General features: G+C 41.5%; 1 long non-coding RNA gene across 1 annotated transcript; it reads right to left on the reverse strand.

The window, feature by feature from the left end:
* Window positions 1-2,510: 2,510 nt before the first annotated feature.
* Window positions 2,511-15,222, reverse strand: LOC145529383 (uncharacterized). The gene is made up of 2 exons (XR_014071154.1): window positions 15,089-15,222; window positions 2,511-6,193 (listed from the first exon to the last, which is right to left on the reverse strand). It is a non-coding gene; the product is annotated as an uncharacterized LOC145529383 (long non-coding RNA).
* Between the last annotated feature and the right edge of the window lie 808 nt (window positions 15,223-16,030).

Below are 16,030 nucleotides of genomic sequence, written 5' to 3' on the forward strand. Positions count from 1 at the left end.
ATGCCATCCAACCATCTCATCCTCTGTCGTCCCCTTCTCCTCCCGCCCCCAATCCTACCTAGCATTAGGGTCTTTTCCAATGAGTCAACTCTTCACATGAGGTGGCCAAAGTATTGGAGTTTCAGCTTCAACATCAGTCCTTCCAAAGAACACCCAGGATTGATCTCCTTTAGGATGGATTGATTGGATCTCCCTGCAGTCCAAGGGACTCTCAAGAGTCTTCTCCAACACCACAGTTCAAAAGCATCAATTCTGTGGCGCTCAGCTTTCTTCACCGTCCAACTCTCACATCCATACATGACCACTGGAAAAACCATAGCCTTGACTAGACGGACTTTTGTTGGCAAAGTAATGTCTCTGCTTTTAAATATGCTATCTAGGTTGGCCATAACCTTCCTTCCAAGGAGTAAGCATCTTTTAATTTCATGGCTGAAATCACAATCAGCAGTGATTTTGGAGCCCCCAAAAATAAAGTCTGACACTGTTTCCACTGTTTCTCCCAATATAAAATAAAAATTGTTTAAAAAGGAAAGAAAAGGACCCACTGGATGGGGTCTGAAAGGAGTGAGTGAGTGCCTAGAAGTCATGAGTGATGATTGGCAATGTGGGGAAATCAGTGATGTCTATTTTTATTTTTTTAATTTATTTTTATCTTATTTATTTTTTAATTGAAGGATAATTGCTTTACAGAATTTTGTTGTTTTCTGTCAAACCTCAACATGAATCAGCCACAGGTATACATATAACCCCTCCCTTTTGAAGCTCCCTCTCATCTCCCTCCCCATCCCACCCTCCAGGTTGATACAGAGCCCTTTGTTTGGGTTTCCTGAGACATACAGCAAATTCCTGTTGGCTATCTATTTTACATGTGGTAATGTAAGTTTCCATGTTACTCTCTCCACACATCTCATCCTCTCCTCCCCTCTCCCCATGTCCATAAGTCCATTCTTTATGTCTGTTTCTCCATTGCTGACCTACAAATCAATTCTTCAGTACCATTTTTCTAGATTCCGTACATATGCATTAGTATATGATATTTCTTTTTCTCTTTCTGACTTACTTCACTCTGTATAATAGGCTCTAGGTTTATCCACCTCATTAGAACCAACTCAAATGCGTTCCTTTTTATGACTGAGTAATATTCCATTGTGTATATATACCACAACTTCTTTATCCATTCATCTGTCGATGGGCATCTAGGTTGCTTCCATGTTCTAGCTATTGTAAATAGTGCTGCAATGAACAATGGGATACATGTGTCTTTATCAATTTTGGTTTCCTCAGGGTATATGCCTGAAAGTGGGGTTGCTGGGTCATATGGTGCTTTTATTCCTAGTTTTTTAAAGAGTTTCCATACCATCTTCCATATTGGCTGTATCAATTTGCATTCCCACCAACAGTGCAAGAGCGTTCCCTTTTCTCCACACCCTCTCAGGCATTTATTGTTTGTAGACGTTTTCATGATGGCCATTCTGACCGGTTTGAGGTGATATCTCATTGTAATTTTGATTTGAGTGATCAAATATCACTAATAATGAGTGATATTAAGCATCTTTTCATGTGTTTGTTAGTCATCTGTATCTCTTCTTTGGAGAAATATTCCTTTAGGTCTTTTTCCCACTTTTTGATTGAGTTGTTTGTTTTTCTGGTATTGAGTTGTACGAGCTGCTTTTATATTTTGGAAATTAATCCTTTGTCAGTTGTTTCATTTGCTATTATTTTCTCCCATTCTGAGGGTTGTCTTTTAACCTTGCTTATAGTTTCCTTTGCTGTGCAAAAGCTTTTAAGTTTAATCAGGTCCCAGTTGTTTACTTTTGTTTTTATTTCCATTACTCTCGGAGGTGGGTCATTGAGGATCTCACTTTGATTTATGTCATCGAGTATTCTGCCTATATTTTCCTCTAAGAGTTTTATAGTTTCTGGTCTTTCATTTAGGTCTTTAATCCATTTTGAGTTTATCTTTGTGTATGGTGTTAGGAAGTGTTCTAATTTCATTCTTTTACATGTAGCTGCCCAGTTTTCCCAGCACCAGTTGTTGAAGAGGCTGTCTTTGCCCATTGTATATTCTTTATATATTCTTGCCTCTTTTGTCAAAAATAAGGTACTCATAGGTGCATGGGTTTATTTCTGGACTTTCTATCTTGTTCCATTGGTCTATATTCATGATTTTGTGCCAGTACCATACTATCTTGATGACATCTGAAGTCAGGAATGTTGATTCCTCCAGCTCCATTCTTCTTTCTCAAGACTGCTTTGGCTATTCAGGGTCTTTTTTGTTTCCATATGAATTGTGAAATTTTTTGTTCTGGTTCTGTGAAAAAAATGTCATTGGTAATTTGATAGGGATCACATTGAATCTGTAGATCGCATTTGGTAGGATAGTCATTTTCATAGTATTGATTCTTCCTACCCAGGAACATGGAATATCTCTCTATCTGTTTATGTCATCTTTGATTTCTTTCATCAGTGTACAGCTCTTTTGTCTCCTTAGGTAAGTTTATTCCTAGATATTTTATTCTTTTTGTTGCAATGGTGAATGGGATTGATTCCTTAATTTCTCTTTCTGATTCTTCATTGTTAGTATGTAAAAATGCAAGTGATTTCTGTGAATTGATTTTTTATCCTGTGACTTTTCTAAATTCACTGATTAGCTCTAGTAATTTTCTGATAACACCTTTAGGGTTTTCTATGTACAGTATCATGTCATTTGCAAACAGTGAGAGCTTTATTTCTTCTTTTCTGATCTGGATTGCTTTTATTTCTTTTTCTTCTCTGATTGCTGTAGCTAGGACTTCCAAAATGATGTTAAATAACAATGGTGAAAGTGGACACCCTTGTCTTGTTCCTGATCTTAGGGGGAATGCTTTCAGTTTTTCATCAATAAGAATAATGCTTGCTGTAGTCTTATCTTATATGGCCTTTACTATGTTGATGTAGGTTCTTACTATGCCCATTTTTTGAAGAGTTTTAATCGTAAATTGGTGCTGAATTTTGTCAAAAGCTTTTTCTGCATCTATTGAGACCATCATATGGCTTTTATCTTTCAATTTGTTAATACAGTGTATCACATTGATTGATTTGCATATATTGGAGAATTCTTGCATCCCTGGAATAAACCCAACTTGATTATGGTGTATGAGATTTTTAATGTGTTGCTGAATTCTGTTTGCTAAAATTTTGTTGAGGATTTTTGCATCTATGTTCATCAGTGATATTGGCCTGTAGTTTTCTTTTTTTGTGTTATCTTTGTCTGATTTTGGTATCAGGGTGTTGGTGGTCTTGTAGAATGAGTTTGGAAGTGTTCCTTTCTCTGCAATTTTTTGAAAGAGTTTTAGAAGGATAGGCATTAGCTCTTCTCTAAATATTTGATAGAGTTCTCCTATGAAGACATCTGGTCGTGGGCTTTTGGTTTTTGGGAGATTTTTGATCACAACTTCAATTTCAGTGCTTGTAGTTGGGTTGTTCATAATTTCCATTCTTCCTGGTTCAGTCTTGGAAGATTGAACTTTTCTAAGAATCTGTCCATTTCTTTGAGGTTATCCATTTTATTCCCATACAGTTGTTCATAATAGTCTCTTATAATCCTTTGTATTTCTGCATTGTCTGTCGTAACCTCTCCTTTTTCATTTCTAACTTTGTTGATTTGATTCTTCTCTCTTTTTTTCTTGATGAGTCTGGCTAAAGATTTGTTAATTTTGTTTATCTTCTCAAAGAACAGCTTTTAGTTTTATTAATGTTTACCATTGTTTGATTTCTTTTTCATTTATTTCTGATCTGATCTTTATGATTTCTTTCCTTCTGCTAACTTTGGGGTTTTGTTGTTGTTGTTGTTGTTTTTGTTCTTCTTTCTCCAGTTGTTTTAGGTTAAAGTTATGTTGTCTATTCGATGTTTTTCTTGTTTCTTGAGGTAGGATTTTATTGCTACAAACTTCCCTCTTAGAACCGCTTTTGCTGCATCCCATATGTTTGAGTTGTTGTGTTTTCATTGTCATTTGTTTCTAGAAATTTTTTTATTTTCCTTTTGGTTTCTTCAATGACCTATTGGTTATTTAGAAACATATTGTTTAATCTCCATGTATTTGTGCTTTTTTACAGTATTTTTCTTGTAATTGATATCTAGTCTCATAGTGTTGTGGTCGGAAAAGATGCTTGATATGATTTCAATTTTCATAAATTTACTTAAGTTTGACTTGTGACCCAAGATGTGGTCTATCCTGGAGAATGTTCCACGTGCACTTGAGAAGAAGGTGTATTCTTCTGCATTTGGATGGAATATCCTGAAGATATTGATGAGATCCATCTCATCTAATGTCTCATTTAAGACTTGTGTTTCCTTATTAATTTTCTGTTTTGATGATCTGTCCATTGGTGTGAGTGGGGTGTTAAAGTCTCCTATTATTATTGTGTTACTGTCAATTTCTCCTTTTATATCTGTTAGTGTTTGTCTTATATTTGGAGGTGCTCCTATGTTGGGTGCATAGATATTTACAATTGTTATGTCTTCTGCTTGGACTGATCCCTTGATCATTATGTAGTGTCCTTCCTTATCTCTTGTAATCTTCTTTATTTTAAGGTCTATTTTGTCTGATATGAGGATTGCTACTCCAGCTTTCTTTTGCTTCCCATTTGCATGGAATATATTTTTCCATCTTCTCACTTTCAGTCTATATGTGTGTTTAGGTCCGAAGTGGATTTCTTGTAGACAGCATATATATGGGTCTTGTTTTTGTATCCATTCTGCCAGTCTGTGTCTTTTGGTTGGAGCATTTAACCAGTTTACATTTAAAGTAATTATTGATATATATGTTACTATTGCCATTTTCTTAATTGTTTTGGGTTTGATTTTGTAGGTCTTTTTCTTCTCTTGTATTTCTTGACTATATAAGTCCCTTTAATATTTGTTGTAAAGCTGGTTTGGTGGTGCTGATTTCTGTTAACTTTTGCTTGTCTGAAAAGCTTTCGATTTCTCCATCAATTTTGAATGAGATCCTTGCGAGATACAGTAATCTTGGTTGTAGATTTTCCCCTTTCAGTACTTTATATATATCCTGCCATTCCCTTCTGGCCTGCAGAGTTTCTGCTGAAAGATCAGCTGTTAAATATATGGGGTTTCCCTTGTATATTACTTATTCCTTTTCCCTTGCTGCTTTTAATATTTTTTCTTTGTGTTTAATCTTTGTTAGTTTGATTAGTATGTGTCTTGGTGTGTTTCTCCTTGGGCTTATCCTGTATGGGACTCTTTGTACCTCTTGGACTTGATTGGCTATTTCCTTTTCCATGTTAGGGAAATTTTCAACTATAATCTTTTCAAAAAATTTCTCATACCTCTTCTTTTTCTCTTCTTCTTCTGGGACCCCTATAATTTGAATGATGGTGCAGTTGATATTGTCCCAGAGGTCTCTGAGACTATCAGTTATTCTCATTCTTTTTACTTTATTCTGCTCTTCAGAAGTTATTTCCACCATTTTATCTTCCAGCTCACTGATTTGTTCTTCTGCTTCAGATATTCTGCTATTCATTCCTTCTAGAGTATTATTAATTTCAGTAATTGTGTTGTTTGTCTCTGTATGTTTATTCTTTAATTCTTCTAGGTCTTTGTTAATTGATTCTTGCATTTTCTCCATCCTGTTTTCAAGGTTTTTGATCATCTTTACTATCATTATTCTGAATTCTTTTTCAGGTAGTTTGCCTATTTCCTCTTCATTTATTTGGACTTCTGTGTTTCTACTTTGCTTCTTCACTTGTGCAGTATTTCTTTGCCTTTTCATTATTTTTTACAATTTATTGTGTTTGAGGTCTCCTTTTCTTAGGCTTCAAGGTTGAATTCTTTCTTCCTTTTGGTTTCTGCCCACGTAAAGTTGGTGCAGTGGTTTGTGTAAGCTTCGTATAAGGTGAGATTTATGCTAAGTTGTTTTTGCATTTCCTCTGATGGGCAAGGCTGAGTGAGGGGGGGAATCCTGTCCGCTGATGGTTGGGTTTGTATTTTTGTTTTGTTTGCTGTTCAGATGAGGCGTCCTGCACAGAGTGCTACTGGTGGTTGGGTGATGTCAGGTCTTGTATTCAAGCGGTTTCCTTTGTGGGAATTTTCACTATTTGTACTCCCTATGGTTAGTTCTCTGGTAGTCTAGGGTCTTGGAGTCAGTGCTCCCTCTCCAAAGGCTCAGGCCTTGATCTCTGGTCAGGAATGAAGATTCTGCAAATGGTTTGTTACGGCATTAAGTGATATTAAAACACATACCCCAAAATGAGAAACCAAAGATGAACCCCAAACTAATGGCAGTTACAAAATCAGGCAAATAATAATTAAAATAATGGAATATACTCATATACATATACATCCATAAGCAAAATCAAAACAATTCAAGAAAGATAAAGTACAATAGATTAACCCAGCGAACAAAGGACACCAAAAATTATATCTACCAGTTAAGAACAAAACTAACAAAAGCACAAACTGGAAAACAAAACTAAAGCAAGATGCCAACTGGGGAATAAAGCAATGAAAACAAAGCTGACAAATATGTTGAGAGGAAAGGAAAGAAGGAAAAGAAAGAATAGATATGCAAAGCTAAATAGAGGTAGATATAGATTTATATACATTAAAGATTAACTGCAAGGGGAAAAGAACAGTAGGAAAAGCAAACAATGGAAGAAGTGTAGAAAAAATAATAGGTTTTAAAAAATTGAAGATTAAAATTAAAAATTAAAAAAAAGAAGAGGAAGGAAAAAAGAAAAAACAAAAAAAGGAAAATTCCACAGAACTGCAAAAACCCAATGTAGAGGCAGAGGTTTATAACAACAATAAAAAGTGTGATTGAAAAAAAAAAGAAAAAACTCAAAAGCTTAATAGATTTCATAATGCCAATAAAATCAACAACTACAATGGGGGTGGGGGGAGGAAAAAAAAGAAAAAAATCCAAAAGAAACTACAGAACAAATCAAAACATAAGAATAATAGACGTTTTTCTTGAGTCACTGATGCCAGGATCCTTTCCCTCGCTGGGAGTCACAGTCCACCTCACCTCCCTAGGATGCCCTCCAACACTGTGCTGGTCTCTGGACCTGCTGTGGGGGCAGCTCAGAGTCTAAGTTGGTCCTATTCTTGTGTGTTCTTGCCTCCAATGTCTACAGCTGTCAGAACTAGTGCGTTTTCTTCTGTGGGAGCTCTCAATGTCCTTTTATATATTCCACAGACACAGAGTCTGCCTAGTTGATCGTGTGGATTTCATCTGCAGCTTGTACAGCTGGTGGGAAGGTTTTGGGTCTTCTTCCTTAGCTGCACTACCCCTGGGTGTCAATTGTGGCTTTATTTATTTTTTTATTTTTTCTTTTTTTAATAAATTTATTTATTTTAGTTGGGGGCCAATTACTTTACAATATTGTAGTGGTTTTTGCCATACATTGACATGAATCAGCCATGGGTTTACATTTCCACCTCTGCATGTGAGTCATCCACTGCGGTTTGCTCCTGAGGCTGCCCTGGAAGACTTGGGTTTTCCCCTGAGAGGGCTAGGTGTGGAGGTGGTGCAGCTGCTTGGGTCACAGGGGTTCTGGCAGCGCCATGTACTCAGGGGAGTTGGTGGCTAGGGCAGCAGGAAATATAGTGCTCTAGAAGGGTATGGCAACCAGTGTTGGCCAATACACTCCAGTATTCTTGCCTGGAGAAGCCCCCTGACAGAGAAGCCTGGCAGGCCACAGTCTGCAGGGTCACAAAGAGTTGGACATGATCAGCAACCCTGTGTGCATAAACACAAGACATTTTTTTTGTCTGTGGCAGCTCTGCCCCAGTGAGGGTTGAGCATGATGTGGCACAGCTGCTTGGGTCGCGGGGACCATGGAAGTGCAGGTGTGCAGGGACATAGACTGCCTCTGCCGCAGGAGTTATGGCCCTATCAGAGTCTTTTTCCGAGCCTCTGGCAGCTGGTGATCAGAAGGCCTCTTTGGCTCGTCTTTCTCTGTCGCTCCACCCATTCAGGCACTTAGTCAGCTCCCTTGCCTGGGGTCCTTCTCTGTTGCTCAGTGCCTCAGGCACATAGAGGGCCCCCCTGGCTGGGGTCCTACTCTGAAGATCGGCGCATCAGGCACTTAAAGGGGCATCCTGGGTGGGGTCCTACTCAGTAGTTCCCTTTGTCAGACGTTTGATGGGCCAGCCTCTCTATTGTTCAGCTGCCGATGCTGGCGGGTGGGGGAGGAGAGGCTATGGAGACCGCCCCACCCCCTACGCATGACTCAGCAGTATCGCCTTGCTTCCATGGCTGCCTGGCTTTCCCCCACAGCTATTTCCCACCACGATCTCCTCCCTCACGTCCCCTTGATCTGTCTCTCTGCAGTCAATTGCAGCCCTGTCCCTGGGATTGCTCCACGATCCCTAAACTCCAGCTCCCAGCCGCTGCGCCTTCCAGGGACCTGCGTCCCTGTCTGGGGTATGTATGGCTGTGGCAAGGACTGTCTGATTCTCATTCCATTTAGGCTGCCACAGATCAGCTGTTTCCCTCTCAGCCTAAAATGGTTCTCCTCTGACTCAGACAATTGCCCTGATGTGGGGATCGGAACCCTGCTTCAGTTCCACCACCAGCTGAGGGCAGGTTTAGTCCTAGTAACACTCCTGTTTCTCCCCCTAGTTCCTTCATCCTACCAAGGTTTGCATGGTTCTATATACTCTTTTCCGCTGGTCAGGTACTCCTGTCTGCTCTCAGCAGATGTTCTGCATGCACTTATGTATCTGAAGATGTATTCCTGATGTATCCGTGGAGAGAGATGTACTCCACGTCCACCTACTCCTCTGCCATCTTGTTCTAGCGAGGTTTATTTTTGAGGACTCACGGGTATCTTGGAGACCTGCTGGGCTTTAAACTTCTTGCGGGGGGGGGCAGCAATCATATCTTCCTTCTCTCACTGCCTAGTCCCTGGTCAGGCACAGCGAGCACCCAGAACTGTTGAGTGAAGAAAGGGAGGGGAGGAGACAAACCCTCCACTTTACAGATGAGGAAACTGAAGCCCATATGGAGAGGGTAACTCACCTAAGCTCTAATTCCAGAAACTCCTTCGCACTCAGGTATCAGTAACCGAGAACAGGTTGAAATGAGACCTCTGCTGGGTTGACTTTTCCTTTGAAAATTACCTATGCCTTTGGGAGGGAGTGGGCTTCTATGAGTGAAGGTCAAGGCCTTCACAGGTGAGGAAGGGTCTGGGATGTGACTGGCACTCGGCTAGTCCGCTATGTGGGTGGGTGCTGACTGGTCCGTGGGAAGAGCTGACAGCACCCACGGCCCCCTTCATCAGCCTCACCTGGCCCCAGAGTGACCTGATGTCCAATATGATGGTGTGAACGGGATGTTATGAAAGTTCTTTCTGCCTTCGTTTCACACCCTCATTCTGGTGTTGGTCCTCATGGTCTCTCTCCTGGATGCCTGCGATAATGATGCCACACCACTGCCTCCTTCTCTTTAATTCATTTACAAAAGAAAATGGGCTCATGTGACCTTGCTCCCTCTATTTGCCTTGACTTGTAATCCCTTCAGCGGCTTGGGTTCAGAACAAAAGGAAACCTGCTCACTGCCTACTCCAAGCCCACCTCCTGCCACTGTCACCCTCTATGTCAGCCCACTGCTATCTTTTAATCCCTTGTAAACACAAACAACTCTCCCATCTCAAGAACATGCTGTTCCCTTTGCCAAGAACACTTTTCCCTCAATCATCTCATTCTCATTCTTCTCCTTCAAGTCTCAAATTAAACACCACTTCTTCAAAGGGGCATTCCTGCCCACTTCTCTGAAGTAGACCCACAAAGGTCCCTAGCATAGGGTTCAATTTGTGTCCTTTATGATACATATTAAAGTTTCATGATTATATATTATTTTGTTTGTCTATAGCCTATTATGTAGCTCTACCACTAGCCAATAAGCTCTACGAGGAGAGGGATCATGTACGTCTTATCCAATACTTTGCTTTCCAATGTACCCATGGACTGTAGCTGACCAGACTCTTCTGTCCATGGAATTTCTCCAGGCAAGAATACTGGAGTGGGTAGCCATTCCCTCCTCCAGAGGATCTTCTCAACCCAGGGACCGAACCCAGGTCTCCTGCATTGCAGGCAGATTCTTTACCGACTGAGCCACCAGGGAAGCCCACCTGGCACATAGTAGGCAGTTATTATACATGTGTTGGATGCAAAATGAATGAATAAAGAGAGGAGTGAATGTCTCAAGTCCCTGGTGGCAGACTTCATCAGATACTATTACCCAGCTTGGTAATACACTTCATAAGGACTGTGTTTAAAATGATCATAGGCAGACACTGTGGGCAAAGAGGCAAGCAAAAGAAAACAAGCCTGCAGGCAATCCAGTGCGGAAGGAGAACACAGACTGAAAAATGAACCTTCCAAAGTGGGCCAGACCTGCAGCCAGGGTTCCTGTGTGGTGTGGAACTCCTAGAATGTGTGCTAACAGTGTCCACGCCCACAGTCGAAGGGATGTCTGCCATCCTCGGCCAGTCATGCTGTCATCTTCATCAAATGAGGACTAACAAGCTCTCCAGGGACACCAGGGGTAGAGTCTGGGCTGGTGGGTCCTGCATTGCCACCATCAAGGTCATGGTTCTAAGCCCTACTTGCTAATGTTGCTTGTGGGAATGGGCTGTGTTGAAACTTTTCTTGAAGGAAATTTGGCAAAATGTATTAAGAGTCTTAAATATAGTCATGCCCTTTGACCCAGTAGCTCCACTTTGAAGAATCTACCCCAAAGCTAGGGTCAGAAATGCACACTAAGTTATCAATATTAGGTTTCTCTTTAAGTGTATTTCTAATAGCAAAAGAATGGAGAAATGAAATTATCAAATATCTAACATTAGTTGGATAACTAAATAATGGGCTAGAAGTATTATGGGATATGATTAACCGATAAAAGTCATATTTCCAAGGAGAATGTAATAGCATGGGAAAGTGCTCACAGTGCAATTTTGGAGGAAGGATACAACTTTTTTTGGCCTTTTCTTAAAAATAGAAAGGCTTAAGTGCTTAAAGGTTATGACATAAGAAACTTTAGTCCAAAGAAATAGAGCAATACACACATTATCTTTCATGAGTTCTAAAGACTCCTTTGTATAGTCTTGACATTTTTCAAGAAAGATCCAGCCCTCAGAGGTCTAGTTCTTTGCCTGTTGTAATCTCATTCATACTTCTTTCTTTTTGCGAGATTTAGTTTACATCCAAATGTATTTACGAATGGTGACGTTAAACACATACACACCAATGACAGTTTTCCCAGCGTTCTTATTGTTGTTTAGTTGCTCAGACATGGCCAACTCTTTGTGACCTCATGGACTGTAGCCTGCCAGGCTCCACTGTCCATGAGATTTTCCGGGTAAGAATGGGTTGCCATTTCCTTCTCCAGGGGATCTTCCCAACCCAGGGATTGAACTTGCATCTCCTGCACTGGCAAGTGGCTACTTTACCACTGAGCCACCAGGGAAGCTCTAACATAACAATATCCATCCACAAAGAGCATCCCCAGAAGCTTCGAGGCACAACTGGCCTGGAGCCAGTGGTTTGGTCTTCTCTCCTCATATCCACTGCAAGACTTACCACAGATACACCTGAAACATTGTGAATCTACTGTACTTCAATTAAAAAAATAAAATACAAATTTACTGCTAAAAAATTAAATAAAATAGTGCCTGGGACATTAAAAAACAAACAAAGAAAAAGACCTACTACAGAGCCTTCAGGAAGCCCTCCCGGGGAGGACCATCTGTGGGAACCATCATTTTGAATTCAGAGATTTTCTGCCTTTTTCTCACAGACTCAGAGTTTAGACTGCATGCACTTGTCTAACGGTTCTAATAGAAAAGAGGGCAAGCAACTTCCTTTATAAGGATGTGCCTGGAAGTTGCATACTTCTGCTCATATCCCACTGGTCAGACTTTCATCACAGGGTCATATCTAGCTGCAAATAGTCAATGAATATTTACAAAGCACCAATTCTAAGTCAGGAATATCATCTTATATGTTATCCCTCCTCTAGGCAATTTGGAAGCAATGGATTACTCTCCCCATTTCACTGATGAGAGGCCAGGGAGCAAGAGGCACAGTGGGGGCCTGAAGCCAGGTTTCCCAGCTACAACGCTGGCAGGCTCTCCTCACCCCAAATCTGTCTTATTGCTTCAAAGCCTGGGAAAGTTGATGGACCTGCAACCTTCCATGAAGCTCTGCAGAAATGAACTGCCAAACCTGCTCGTCTGAAATAGCTGTGGTCCTCAGCTTCCTGGTACAAAAACGCATTCTCTCCCAAGTGGAGACCAGCCCAGGAACCCATCCTTTATTTCATACAAGGCAGCCCCCCACCACCCATAAATTATTTTCCAGGCCTTTCTGCTAGGTAACTCTGCTTCGGAAATGTCCCACGCAGGGTAGATGCATAGTCTCCTAGACCCCATCAGTCTGGCAAAGCAAAACCAGAAGGGTCGTATGGAGTTGCAAAGCAAAAACAGATTACGACTGAGACCCAAACACCAACACAGAGAGGAGCGGGGGCAACAGACACAGCCTCAAAGTGCAGTTTTAAAGTTTCCTGGCCTTGCAAATGAATCCAACAGTGCTAAACCCACTGTGGCTATCCAAGAGGTAGCTTGCTATGAGAGCTGGTGCACAAGAGTGATTTTTTTCTTTTTAATTTTTTCTTTATTATTGTTTTGTTTATTGCCCTCAATGATTTAATCCTGGATATTTTCTTTTTAAAAATTAAAAAAAAAATTCATTACTATTTATTTATTTTTGGCTGTGCTGGGTCTTCATTGCTGCGAGTGGGCTTTCTCGTTGCAGAGCATGGGCTTTAGAGTGTAGGCTCAGTAGTTGTGGCCCGTGGGCTTAGTTGCCCCTTGGCATGTAGGATCTTCCCGGACCAAGGAGCAAACCTGTGTCCCCTTCATTAGTGGGGGGATTGTTAACCACTGGAGCACCCGGAAAGTCCTCTTTTTAATTTTTGATCAGACTTTGGTTGGGGCATCGAATTGATCTTGAGGAGGCTCATGCTGGCAGTTTACATGGGCCTGGTATTGGGCCTCTTGCTGTTGAAAAGGATGCCTTCACTTCAGCCTTGATTGCTCTGAGAAACAAGGCTGGAGTGGAGACATTTTCATTTGACAAAACGCAGCATCTCTTGGTCCCCACAATAGACATGAAAACAGCAGAAAGGAGTGGAAGAGGATGATGACTTGCCACTTATCCATGATCTGCTGTGTGCCATGCACACACGTAGGGCACTTTATAATGACTGTCTTATTTGTTGGAACTGATGCCTTTATTTTACAAAAGAGAGACCAGAGGTTTGACAAGTAAAAGGCCAAGCTCACTTTGCTTGGAAAGGATGGAATGTGAATATTTTTTGGGGGGGGAGATGTGGTTTGTTACATGGATAAGAAAGTGAAAATGTTAGTCACTCAGTTGTGTCCGACTCTTTGTGACCCTGAGGAATGTAGTTACCAGACTCCTCTCTCCATGGGATTCTCCAGGCAAGAATACTGGAGTGGGTTGCCATTTTCTTCTCCATACATAAATAAGAGTTCCTGTTAATTGAGGGTGTGCAGCATCCCAGGCCATGGTCTCAGTCTTTTTATTAACTTTTTTATTCCCCTCAATATTATGTGATGGGTGCTATTATTATGCCCATTTTACAAATGGGAAAACCAAGGCCCAGCCGAGAAGTAAGGAATCCACCCACTAGTGCAGGAGACACAGGAGACGTGGGTTCAATCCCTGGGGCAGGAAGATCCCCTGGAGGAAGAAATGGCAACCCACTCCAGTATTCTTGCCTGGGGAATCCCTTGGACAGAGGAGCTGGGGGGTTACAGTCCATGGGTTGCAAAGAGTCAGACATGACTGTTCAGCTGCACCACCAGGACTTGACCCTGGGACTAAATTGTACTGCCCCATATCATCTCTTCACTCCAGAGTCAGCTGCCATTTCATCATCAGTAACCAAGAGAAATATAATGTGAACCATGTATGTAATTCAAACATTTCTTTTAATTGACTACATTCTAAAAAGGTAAATAGGAACGGCTTAAATGAACTTAAATAATTTATTTAATCCAATATATCAAAAATATTACCCTTGAAACATATAATCAATATAAAATTACTAGTGATAGAGACTTCGTGGCTAAGTCCCAATTCAGGGGGCTCAGGTTTGATTCTTGGTTAGGGAACAAGATCCTGTATGCCACAACTTAAAAAAAAAAAGATCCCTCATGCTGCATGACTCAAAGAAGATTGAAGATCCCTCATGCTGCAACTAAGACCCAGCACAGCCAAATAAATAGTCTTTTTAAAATTAATGATAGACTTTACATTGGATGGGTAGAGAGTCTGTCAAATCTGATGTGTATTTCACACTTAATGCCCATCTCAATTTGGACAAACCACATCTCAAGAGCTCAGTAGCTACACATGGCCAGAATCTACCATATTGGGTAGCACAGTCCTAGATGCTTGTTATTCAAAGTGTGGTCCACAGATGAGAAGCATCAGCATCACCTGGGAGCACGTGAGAAATGCAGATGCTTGGGTCCCAGCCCAGGCCCACTGAGTCAGAAGCTGCATTTAACCAGGTGCCCAGGAATTCACATGCATATCTGTTTGAGAAATGCTGATCTGTAGTTCTTACCCTTTTGTGAGAGGAGTTTTTTTGCCATCGTTGAAGGCCATTGGGTCTCCTTCCCAGAAATACTAAATATGCAAATACACACAGACCTCTGCTTAGGGTTCTGGAAACCCTCCAGCTCTTAGAAACCCAGCTAAGGACCTGTAGTACATGGATTCCACGTTAAGAACTTTGGCTCTGGGGCAGTGGTTTTCAAAAAATAAAAACTGTTAGACATGCAAACTTGTCTCTTGTTCACAAATGAAACCTTGCTCAGAATCCTTATGTGTAAAATGGGCTAAGAGTGAGTCTCGGGGGCTGAACAGGGAAGCACCCCATTCCTGTGTGTCCTGCCCTCCCTCCATCCAGCCCTGAGGACTTTGAGGGTAATCTCAGGCTCAGTGTGGACTCCCAGCCCCACCCAACCCCATTCCTGGCCTGAGTTTACTGACCTGGTTCCCCAGTTGCACATGGATCACTCAGAAGTAATTCTTTTGTTTATGTTTGTTTTCAAACTTTGTAGGGAAATTCTGAGGGCCAGCTGGACTTTGGAAAATTAATCTCAAAATTAATCTCCTGGCATCTCAACTGCCAGGAAGGTCCTGTTCTTGTTTGGTTGCCAAGACTCTATTGTGACCCCATGGACTATAACCCGCTAGGCTCCTCTGTCCATAGAATTTCCCAGACAAGGATACTGCAGTGGGCTGCCATTCCTTTCTCCAGGGTATCTTCCTTACCCTGGGATCAAACCTGTGTCTCCTGTATTGGCAGGTGGTTTCTTTACCACTGAGCCACCAGGGAAGCTCTGAAAGTCCTGTTATACAAGGTCATGTTCAGTGCAAAGTCTTGTAATCCAAGCTGACCTCAGTTGGCTATCTGGGCCTTCAGATGATTATAGTGGAAGGATCCAGAGATCTCTTCTGGTCTCCTCTCTCTGCAGAGAGAGAGACTAGGACCCAGAGGGCAGGTGGAATGTGTCCCATGTGCTACCACAAGGTCTCCTTCCACATGACCTCCTCCAGTGGCCAAAGACCCTCTTATCCCCACATTGGACTGTAGATGTTTCCCATAGAGTACAAGATGCAGTTTCCCAATTTCTTTCTCCATTCTTCATCATCGTCAGATTTCCCACCTCGCTCCTTCCCATTCTGACATTGTGCTGGAGCCACAAAGGCTCCTCTAAGCCCAGCCGTGACTGGATCACCGCTCTGTGCAGCAGAGGCCATTTCCTGCAAAGCTAGTGAAACTTACACTCATTCCCACTAGAATGGACCCCTTCCATGACCCATGAAACTGTATTCTTTTTGCTTAAAGAGGGTCCCTCAAGTTGTACAAGCTTCAGACACCACAAAACCTGTCTCTGCTGCTCAGATCCTTTGAGGTATTCAGGATAA

The sequence above is a fragment of the Giraffa tippelskirchi genome, chromosome 12 (assembly GCF_054371585.1).
Source record: "Giraffa tippelskirchi isolate mGirTip1 chromosome 12, T2T-mGirTip1v1.2.pri, whole genome shotgun sequence".
Taxonomy (NCBI): Eukaryota; Metazoa; Chordata; class Mammalia; order Artiodactyla; family Giraffidae; genus Giraffa; species Giraffa tippelskirchi.